The sequence below is a fragment of the Dendronephthya gigantea genome, unplaced genomic scaffold (genome assembly GCF_004324835.1).
Source record: "Dendronephthya gigantea isolate DGI-Jeju-01 unplaced genomic scaffold, DenGig_1.0 000004F, whole genome shotgun sequence".
NCBI lineage: Eukaryota > Metazoa > Cnidaria > Anthozoa > Malacalcyonacea > Nephtheidae > Dendronephthya > Dendronephthya gigantea.
In genome coordinates this window covers 1,546,110-1,558,581 of record NW_021163014.1, presented here as the reverse complement: position 1 = coordinate 1,558,581, position 12,472 = coordinate 1,546,110, and positions in this window count along the sequence as shown.

The following is a 12,472-nucleotide window of genomic DNA, read 5'->3' as shown; positions in this document are numbered from 1 at the left end:
GTTTAGTGCACCCGATCGTTCCACAAAATCCTTATCACCCATTCGCAGGCATTGCCATCCTATAAATACTCCATAGAGATCATGAATAACACTGGAGGGGTCATCGAGGAGAAATTGGGGAGCGCGTTAATGCAGGGCAAATTCAAGTCCCGGATGTTCACTCATTCGAGGCCAAAATAAGTCGTTTTTACCAAGCTTTTTTTTATTTTTAAATGATTTTTTCCCTAAAATGTCATCTCAGCTAGGATGTGTAAGGTGGTAAAACCAGTTCCAAAAAGCACTGTTTTTCCTTAACAAACCGGCAAAGCGACCTAAAAACGAAAATATTTTTTATTACAAATTTTAGTTGTTGCTAACGTGGTTTGCTAAGGAGGCATTGATCTAGCCAATCAGCACTTGGCTTAGCATCCGGGATATGAATTTGCCCCCATTATCGCGCTACCTTTTTCGACTGATGTTTTCGATACGAATGTCTGCTCTAGTGTTATTTATAGTCTCTTTGAAATACCCACCATTAGTCTTTTTCTTTTCGAGCTCGCGATCTGCGCTTTGCCTAAACTCGCAGTCGTTGAGCTTTCAAATACGAAATTTATCAACAATCTTGTACTCAAAAGCTTGGGCAACTACAAGTTTTTGCTGAGTGCATAAGCTAACAACACGCGAGACTCGTAATGACTGCCAAATCTTCCTGATAGCTAGGAATGAGGGAGGAGTAATTAATAATTATAAGGTCGGTGATTTTCTAGAATTTTTTGATAGCCTTTCTTAATATAGTTAACGTGTAGTTATAATGAAAGCAGCTACTATAAATGGGACGCGAAGGCAAGTATATCTAGGCCTTTCCCGATAATGCCAGTGAATGGATAATCAGTTTAATAGTGTAGATTTTATTTAATAATTAGTGCGCAATTAGCAGTATGGATCATGTATAAGCCTAAAGTTGCTTCCTGTTACCCAAAAAAGCAAAAGTTGCTCCAGGTAGCTGGAAAACAGAACAGTTATTCAAATTTTAAAAAGGTTGCTTAAAAGTTGCCGAGCACATTCAGGAAAGGCCTAAGTATATCTAAAGAGGCAGACTGGTTTAGTTTGAAAGCGGCAGTTCGGAAACAAGTTCGGAAGGAATATATTTTGAACCTAGCTGAACCATATGGTTCGATATTTAAGCGCTATGCGTAATTCTACAATAATGATCCTCTTTTTATGAAATAGAGGCTTTTTCCCTTCCTCTTTCAAGTCTGCAATTTTCCAACGGTAATTGACTACCAAAGTCACTTTAACTTTGTCATACAGCGATGTTCAGGAGTGATGTGATATGTCAAAAAATCTAGTAAGCGATTATTTTACTTAATACATTTTTTAGCTTGCATGCAAGTTAACCCATTTAAGATGTTGGCACCATAGAATAACCAATCAAACTTAACTATTTCAGGCCATGTGACTTGAGACAATGAAAGTTCAAATATTTGCCGCCGGGCAAAGGTTGCAATGAATATATCTAATTACACATATATTTTGTTTTTGAGTAAGGTTATATTTTAATTTAAAAGTTAAAATTTCTGTTTGTCATTACATTCTGAACAAAAAATTCAGTTACAATAAATAATCATTTTTCCTTTATTTCAGCATCCAGACTAAAATGTTGTACAGAGCGGGAATTGGAATATGCTAATAAGACAGTAATTAGAACTGCACAGTATTCATAAATTTTAACTATAAAGGAGTTTTCTTGCGCTTTGTGAATGACTCATACCGAATGTAAATACAACAAATTATATTTAAGGGCTTAAGCAACAAAATTTTGGTGTGTTGTTTTACCAATGCACATAATAATAGTGGAATCTTTCGAAATTAAATCACAACAATTTTCTAATTGAAGCTAAATTGCAGCGGCGTACTGGAAACGAAAATTGGCGAAGGGGCGCCTATTGATATATTCATGTTGTGCAAGAATAATTTGTTTTCAAAGTCTGTTAACATGAATACATCAATAATCATGTGCTCCCCCCCCCCAATTATCGTTTCCCGTAAAGGGTTTCCACAACTTATTTGCATACGACTGTCCTCTAAGGGGGATGGCAATAAAAAAAGAGAGAAACAAAGAACTTTTGAAAAGAATGCATAAAACATTATATTGAAACAGACCCCTCCCTCCCTTGTGGTTGCCAATTGTAAGGAAATTTCCTTTCATTATGGAAACCCTGCTCCCGTACGCTACTGCAAAATTATCGTTTAAGATTTAGCGCGACTCGCCACGGTGACGCCCCGGTCTGCAGAAAAACAATTTGCATGCAATCTTAAAAATTTACTAAATTTCAAATATTAAAAAAAAAACAGAACCGAATTTTTGAAGTTTGATTTTTGGTTGGGAGAAAAAAAATCTCCCAATGCAGTCTCCTGCATATAATTAGCAATTATTCGCCGAAAGCGTTGTGAATATCACACGACTTATTTTTTGGCAAATATGTAATAAATGAAAGCAAATATTTCGACACATTTCAAGAATAGAAATAAAACGATGTTTTCATGCAAAATAAAGTTGAGCTCGGTCAACAATTTTTTTTTAAAGTAAATTAGCTTGTAGGATAAATGGATAATACATTAGAGATGCCTGCGGAGAAGGCTAAATACATATCTTATCCAAAATAAAATAACCACGCCAAAAAAATTGTGGCTTAAAGCCCTTAAATTGAATTTTGACTTTGTAATGATTATTCACGATATTTCCTAATGTTTATATATCCGTTTTCTGTTTTCATGTTCACTAAATATAGGCGGCAACATGTACATTTTTTACTTTGACACTAACTGCACTGCATTTACACAGAGATCCAGGTGATCACATGCCATTTTTTTTCTTCTTAAATTTCCCGCTTCTTTTGTGCAAACACGCATTGCGTCTATGCCAAGCAATTTGCGTGGCTCAATTTGCTTGCGTATGTGCAGCCAAATTTCCCACCTGTTGCTCGGTACGGATTTTGTTTGATAGGAAATTTAATTTATTTTCACAGATTGGATAACAGATCACCTGGATAACATTGTACAACCACAATCGTACGTTTACAGAAAGTGTAAGATCCATCCAGCCGTCATAATTCCGGCAGTGATACCAGTAATCCGTACCCATGCAGATGATATCTTTTTTCCTTGAATGAGAAAAACGAACGACATGCGGTCAGTTAAATAACATCATTCATGCCTATATACTCTTTATTTCACTGAGAGGAAAAGCGAGGCTAGTTTGCCTCAAAATAGGCGGACTCTACTTGATTTGTATTTTATTTAAGAGATTAACTTACCGGCAGAGGGCTGCGTAGTATTGGTCCTATTCGCTGAAGACAAAACTAAATAGGAAAAATTATAAAATCATGGCACGACTTGGTTGTCAATTCGACGATAGCAGACCCCGTTTAATTACCTGAGGTATTCATTATGGTCGTCGTTGTCACGGTAGGGAACGAAACTAAACAAAGGGCAAAGCAAATTGAAATAGAAACTATTACCGAGCATTAACGCGAAGGATCTGTCAACTATTGATTGCTGACAATAACAATGAAGACATAACATTTTAAAATCATCGGTTGTCAATTTTTTGCAAGAGCAGACCCCGTATACTCCCTGGGGTACTCGTAATACTTGTCATTGCATATCACAGACGTGGGCTGCTATCAATGTTCGTTATAACCGCAGTACGCGAATCATTATTTTAAGCGAGAATAAACGAAACTTAATCAATGCAAATTGAAACAGAAATTAACCATTGTCGCCAGGCAGTGGCGACAAACCATGTGTCTCCACGCCATTCCGTTATACGAACATATTATACTTTCCGAAGATATAAATGTTTTCTTAACAGTTTCTAAGAAATTTGAACTGGGAAACAGCCAATGTCAAGAATAGTTAATTAACCCCGCTTTATTTCGGCAAATAATTATAAGGGATGATGTAATATGAGATCCATTCTAGGCTTGTTTACCCCTCATAACAGGCAACATTTCAAAACATTTTTTTTATTTTCACTGCTTAAACAGCACAGAAGGCTCTGTGTCAACTCGCTTTAATTTCCAACGATCATATTGTCGACTATTCGCAAAATCCAGACGTCAGAGCGTCGTTTCGCTGTGTTTTAGGTGCAGGCATCATGCTATAGCTACTTACCTAATCTGAATATCAAGAAATGCCGAAATTCTTCATTCAAATGTCCAAAACCACAGAATTCATCGACTGTATACCTTTGCCCTTGCGCAAATAAGTTCATTTCAATGAAATAAATGAACATGTGTGTGGAATTTCGTTCACTTGTAACGTTCCGAAATCCAAAATCAGTTAACGTAATATTTTCTCTTACTGGTACCAATTTATCGGGATTAATTAGTATGTTGTAGAGTAAAGTTCCCACAGTGCTATTGGAGTTGCGTGGATGGAAACTCAATTTCATTCCAGCTTTACTGCAATTTCTATAGTCTATCGTTTTCAGAGACACTGTGATTGTCGACCCGAGTGTAAATGGAACTTCGCGTGAATCTGTAATGATAAATAAAGTGTGTTAAATAATATATAGCCATGCAAAATCGTCAAGCGTTTGTCATTTCTTCATAATGATATTATTAGGACTAATAAGAAGTTCAATTAGTATAGACTACAGGTAATCATGCGGTAGCGAGTACATGCAGTTCGGGATTAATAGTGCGAGTGATGTTTGAAAATTTTGCCAAAATTGGACGAGCGAAATTTGGCAAAATTTTTAAACATCATGAGCACTATATTAATAATCCCTAATGGTACGAGCAACATCGCACGATTATTTGTTTATTATTAGCATAATAAAATCGTACAACATTCGTAACGTTTCAATGCAAACACGATAGTTTCTTTTAAATATACAGTCCTGCCAGACTTTTATCCACTATTTTGTACTTTTTACAGTCTCCAGGACTCGTTAGTTTGTATGCAAAAAACTTTCCGCCATTTTGTTTATTTGGGCAAAATCATTAATTGTACTGAAGTACAATTAATGAAACAATTGTACTCTTCTTTTAGTACGCTAATAATAAATGCCAAAATCATACGAGTGGTTACCTAATGGTTTATTAATTTGGCATTAATTACACGACTTAATATATCATAATTATTATTGGTTGCAATTTTTTATAACCTGAAATGTGATTGGATATAGTTGTACATTCTTAACTAATGAAATTGCAGTATTTTTGCCACGTATTACTGAAGTTATATATTGATACTTTTATCATTTGAACAAAGTACTGTAATTTACCTTGATTCACAATTCCGATGACTGCAGTGATTGCTATTGTCCAAAGAAGGAGACATTGCATTACTCGAGCTCCCTTATTACCCATCATGTGCATACAGTATACCCTATAAAAAGTAGAGGAACATTATTTGTCTACTTTGTATTATATAATAATACTGTATATTCAAAGGACACTGTCCATGAATCTGTAGTTTGTTGGAAAACTCTGCAAAAGCGTTCGACGGAAATTAGTACACTTATAATTACATAGTTTTGTAGCGAAGGATACATTTTCCTTCCACATGCAGTTATCTCGTCAAAGTTAATCATTTAACTAACACGAATTTTAGGATAACCTAAAAAATTCCAGAATTGGTTAAAAACTATCCTAATGGTGTCAAAAAGTCTACGGGCACGAAGAGCTCACCACATATATTTCTTTTCGCAGAGGGTTTGTTGGGGGTGTCCAAATCTTATTTCGCACTAAAATCAGGGGAAATGCATCGCTCATTCACTACAAATTTAGGTTTTAACTACTCTGGAATAAGAGTCATGCTATTTGTTATCTAGCTGACTATGATCGAAGGTGGAAATATGTAGATGACATGTGTGTCTGAAATTATTCCTAAAGGCGAGCAAGGAAAAATGCAATCCCTCGTTTATGCAATAAGCTGCATGAACGTGCATCGGAAATGATGTGAAACTCAACTAAACTATAAATTTCAAAATTTGATCATCTCTTACTGCGAAAGTCCGCGTCCAAAACCAGATCCAATATTCGTATGAATAACTACGAATTAGCTCGGGTATGTTCGGCAAAAAATTTAGGTATATATATTCTGTGGATTTGAAATGGAGCACACACATTGCTTATATTATATCTAAGACCTCTAAACGCCTCTATTTCCTACGCCTATTCAAACGTACTAATTGTATAAGATCAGTCCTTAAATATGTTTGCCAGTTGTGGAATTTTAGTGCCTCTCAGTGTCTCTTAGATGACATTGAACGCGTTTAGAAGCGAGCTCTAACAATTATTTATCCTGATCTACCTCACACACAGGAAGGCTTTGGAAGCTGTGTCGCTCCATATTCACAAAGACGAAATGAATTGTGCAGATTGCATTTTATGAAAATAACTAATCCAGGCGCCGGTTGTTTAAAACTCTTAGCTCTTTCCGTAGTTAAATCCTAATTATAATTCAGAAACAAACAACTGTGAATGGCCAATTCTGTCCTAAACTACAGTTATCTTATCTTTTATACAACTGGCCAAGTCCAGGCGACAGTCCGATCTGCCGTTTAAATATTTTCTTAAGAATTTTGAATCCGGAGTTATCTTTCAAAAATCCTAGATCTACCTCTGGTCAGCGAGAGACGAAGATTATTGTATTTTTTTGTCGTTTTCACATTTTTTATCTTTTGACACACACATAAAGCCTGACAAACATTTCCGATTTAGCTTCAAAGATAGCTACCGGCTAATCATCGTTCCAGTCTATTTAGAGTTCAAAGAGTCGGACAAAGGTTCCTTCCAAACCATTCTTCACTGACATTTTTTCGGCTACGAACAGGTTTCTCTTGCTTTTGTAGATAAATCTGTTTCTTCTTCTGGAGCTTCTAATCCACAATAGCGTAGCTAGCATTGATAATTGAAAGGCAGCATATATATAATATTCATGTTAACTGACGGCAAAGACGACAAAGACAATTGGTTTGAAAAAAAAATTATCATACAGAACGTGGATATCAGAGAATAGGCCTAAATAGTTAAAGCTTTAGAGTGTGAATGGTAAGTTATTGTCACACACTTTTATGTTCATTTTCATACTGTTGAAAATGAATCTAGGTATATAATGAATCTATATCTTACTGACGTTTGAATAGCTATTAAAATCTAATATTAAAACTTAAAGTATATATAATACAATTATGTAACAAAATTAATACTATAATGCCATGCAGCGTAGCTCTATGTCAATTTTTTAAACAATTAAATTTTGACTGAGAGAATCGGATGTGGTATTTTTACGTATTTTGCATTTTAAAAGCACGAGAAGGACGACTATAGAAGCCACGATACAACTAGGAATTGTCACAGAAACTATGATAATGTTTTGTTTGCTATCGTAGATTCTCTCGCTGGGATAAAAATGTGTTATGTTTTTGGTTGACACCAACATAGTTTCTTGTTCCCTCGTTGTTCTCCACGGAGTTCCACACATCGGTTCTGAGTTGTAAAAAAATATCAAAAATTGTGTTAGGACAACTTTATAGAATTTAAAGAAACATGATTCATATAATTTTTCACAATTAAAGTTTTATTCGAGATTTTCATGGAAGTGAGAAATTAAAAATTGCGTCTTTGGCGACAATTTAACATATTTTTAGATATGTCAAAATATAATAAAAGGGCACGCAAATATAATTCCTAGTATAGTATACAATTATTATTTTAATTTATGCGAAGGGGAATTGTTTTAGAGAGGCATTATCTATACTGCGCTCAACACAATCCTGAACAAACAGCATAAATCTTTCCATTTAATAAATTTCTAAAAACGCAAGACGTTCATGATCAGTAAATGATCAATATAGACGACATACAGTCGATTTAGGAAGAATAGAAACATTGAAATGCAGAATTTTCTTAAAGATTTACAATTTATGCGAAACCTGTGTTATATCAGGTTACTTCTTAATTCACGCTTCTGCAAATCTGACAAGTCATACATGCATACTAGAAATACATGCATGCAAAATCCCCTCGCCGAAGCAATAAACATACATTTCCATCACAGACATTCTACAATACTCCTTTCTGCTGAATGATCGAAGTCGTATAAGTAAAATCCTATATATATCAAGTACAATTATAAAGTCAAGCTATCACATTCAACTATAATCATAATTCATTAATTGTGCTACGAATAGTTTTAAATACTGTATTACAATTTTTAGGGAAGCTTCAATTCCTTTTTAAACAAATTCACTTAAACTCACGCATGCGCATAACTTGATGACATAATGGCGGACAACTTTGATTTCGCATTTGCATTCCCGGGGGTAATTAAAATCTCCGGGCGGAATTAGTACCCTCACCCGGTGGTATTCTGACTTACTCTGGAGCACCCTAACCATACACTGGTTAACCTGAAAATTCCAAACATTATAATTATACTGACCTGTACTGCTAACAATCAATGTGACCTCATTTTCAAGATCGCGATATCCCACCCTTCGAACATGAAAGCTGTATTTACCACAATCCACTTTGCTTACGTTGTTGATAATGAAAACTGCTTTTTCTCGAAAGCCTGTTGTGTTTACTTCACTCGAGAGTTCGTGTCTTGAATTGTGTTTCAGATAAAATACATACTTTGACCAATTCATTGCCAATATAGCACGATTCGTAATCCGTGAGTTTACACGAGTGACTTTATAAACGATAATTCCTGTAGCAGAGCTGTTTACAGCAACGCACCATGTCCAGTTGATAACTGCCTGATGTCCGACCATAACATGGATATATTCAGAATTTTTTTCAATAATTCGTTCACTTTCTATTGTCCCATCGCATGTTCCTATTTCAACACAGGTCAGGAAGATCAATGATTTTTATGCCGACTCAATCATGTTGCATGTGATTCTAATTAGTCAACCAAATCTGAATTATGGAATATTCGATGAAAGATCATATTTTATTGATCTATTCTTGACATGTCTTCAAGTTTTGTTTAAAGCGTGAGTTGTTTTGCTTTTGCGCTTAATTATCATCTGCATTCAGTATTTACAACAGGCAAATCTTACGTAGTACGTACTGCACGCATGACGGTAGTTGTGTGCTGAAATTGCCCATCAAAATGTCGCGTCAAAATCAAATTGGTCAACCGACCACTTTCCCAAAGTTTGTGAAATAGGAAATATCATTATACATGAATACATCCAACGAGATAATATATTTAAATATAAAGCCGGTATATTCTAAGGAGGCAATTTCACGACATTCCATGAGCCGCATTTCATGGCGAGAAATTTTGGACACGCACAGGGGGGTTCTAATTTATTCTAACGAATAAATTGTTCTAATTTATTCTAACGAATCACAAGTGAAATACACACGATATATCACATTCTAAATACCCTAAAATGCGACAAAAAAGTTCGAATATGCCTTAAAACCATGGCAACAAGTCAAGGCTTGGTTGCCTAGCAAATATGGACGATGAAAAACAATTTCAGTTATTTTTTGAAGAGTTTTTTGGGGAAAAAGGTCAGTTTTTATGAAAATATAACGTTGAAATTTGCTGATTTTAAAGCTAAAAACCGCAAGAGATATATATTCTTCACATTTTTGCACTGATGGGTATTCAAAATCATCGCTCGGAGTTTAGAAAACCGATAGAACATTTTGGTTATCGTGACCCGATCGCGCGAAAATCTTACAAGTTCAACGGTCAAAACAACTTTCGACGCTATAAATGGTGTTTTTCTATACTTTAATAGCCGTTGGCTATTTCCTGCAAAACCGCAAGAAGTATTAACATCTAAATATCATCCATGATATCAAAATATCAAGTTTTACGTCTAAAAACAGAATCAGATAGAACATTTTCACATTTTTAAAACGTTTAGAGGTAAGGCCACATTTTTAATATAACACTAATAAAGCCGTGTGATTTCGCGTGGCCATATTGTTTCGAATCTCCCGAAGTCTGTGTATCTACCGCGCGTGCGTGTCCAAAATTTCTCGCCATGTTAATGATTATCGGCTTATTAACGTATACAGATTACACATCCAACTACTACTCACCAGCTCTACAAACGTGCAATGCCAAAAAAAGGCAAGTTAACAGCAATGGTTTCTTTTGGAATGTCTTTAAACTGATGTACAAAAGATCCCACAATAGGAAAATAGACCCCATCGAGCTATACACTTGGTTTTACTCCGAATCCATCGTGACAGAGATTTGTCCACTTTACATTTTCGCACCAGATTTCCAGATTTCTAAGACCAAAATTAAAGCATTTCCCTAAATTAAACCTCTATCGAGTACACTTGGCTTATTAGCTATGGTCAAGAAGTGTACTTGCACGTTATTTAAATGTCATTTTCAATAAAATCACGTAAAATTACACACATGTAATTATTACGCCATAATTAAAACATGGCTAGAAACGAAGAACAACATTGCTGGAAAAATATGTGCATAATGGACTTTTATCAAGCAAGTTGAAAATGGCGGCTTTACTCTGATTTAATAAAAAAATTCAACATTATGGATTTTTGTTACATCCCGTCAGGGGGTCCCACAAATTTGGCGACAATCTGAGTAGCGAAAATATGTCAACGAGATATATTAATTATAGACTAAGTTTTCTTACCTTGTATGAATACTTTGATTTGGCTTTGCTGGAATGGCACGGCTTTTTAGACGCTCGGATTGACTATCTTTTTTAGCAGCATTTGGAGCCTTAACGGCTACCCTAAAGCTATAACAAAACTGGTGCAGATTCATCAAAATTTAGTCCACCACACAATTTAATTTTCCGCCATTTTAAATTCGAAAATTTGGAGTTTGTGCGTGAAAACTCGGCTGATCGGCTGATCTCGATTTCTAGCCATGTTACAACATAATGTGGAAAAAAGCGATTTCATATTGACTGGTTTATTTGGCGGTTTTTAGCCCGCTGTGCCTGTGGCTGATGCTAAAGGGTAAATTCTGTGTTTACAAAAAAAAATTACCCAATTGCTGAAGGGTAAATTCTGTGGTATTCCTGAATGCATTGTTCAGCTTATAAAATTATTATGAACCTTTGTTGTTTGTTCTTTCGTGTGTAATTTCCTAACTTCCTAGCGGAATTAGTACGCTTCAAAATTTCACTAAATGTTCTAATTTATACAGTTAGCCGCCCAATTGAAGGAAATGTATTAGATTTGTCATGTGGTTCGCTTTCAAAACAGCATACACGAATATTATGCACCCTGCTAATAAAGCTTATGACCAGTTTTCCGTTTATCATCAAGAAGATTTCTACTAATTTTAGTTTACTGGAGTACCAACACAATCAATTGATTGTATTATTTCGTTGCACCCACAGAAATTTCGTTGTACGAGTCACTGATCTGGAAAATACTGGATTGCGCATCTGGTATAATGCATATAATTGAAGTTGTTTGAAGTTTGTTTCATTCACAGTACACATAATAGCATTAGACTGTTAGTTCATTATATGTTAAATTACGTTAATTATATACTGATTTTAAAATTGGCTAAATCAAATTATTAAGATTAGTGGCACTATACTAAAGCGACATGCCACCATGATAGCGGACTACTAATGTGATACGTCATCACTGCAAGAGCCTATATAATATAGATTTCACACTTTACGTGATTAAAAAATATCTTTGCTTGCACAACTTTGACTTAAAAGCATTATTCAACTCCTAGAGTGTGAAAGTCGTCTCTCACGTGAATCAGAACCCATATCCACGGAAAAACTACTTAAAGGTAAACAGTAAATTCGTACATCGTTTGCCGTCCTTTCTATATATGCCTAATTTTATTCTGTACCTTCGATTCTTGAATTGAACTATTTTAATTTCTATATTATATAATTTGTTATATTTGCACCACCAAATACTTTTAAAAACCCAAATCTTTGCTCATAGAATCTTTCAGAGTAAATAAATAAGAGTATATTTTTGTTAAATAATCGAATGCGGCAACAATTATATAATTATATCCAGTGCAACGTTAACGACAACAAATATCTTGAACCGCTAGACCTAACCCACTCAGTTTCCCGAGTGTACTAAGACTGAGGTTAAACCGTATAAAACAGTGTATCAAAACAGTATAATTTTTATACATTCAATTTTTGCTCCTGATTCATTGATTATAACAACGAAATTAATCATTTTTTCAAACGAAAGAATTAATAAGTATAACTTATATCCCTCATCAGAACTACCTAATAACAGGTTAACCTGAATGATATAATAATATTTTTTCAAGTTATTCGTTTTAAATTACTTTGGCAGGTTGATTATATTATACCAAGAATCATTGTAGCGGAAAATTATTCTGGGAGAATTCTCGAGAATATATTTATTAGAGTGGGTTTCAAATATATACTATAGCAACTAAATTCGATGTCTTCAGCCCCTAAGCTATTACTTGAAAAAGTGAATAAACTACAATATAAGAAGAAATA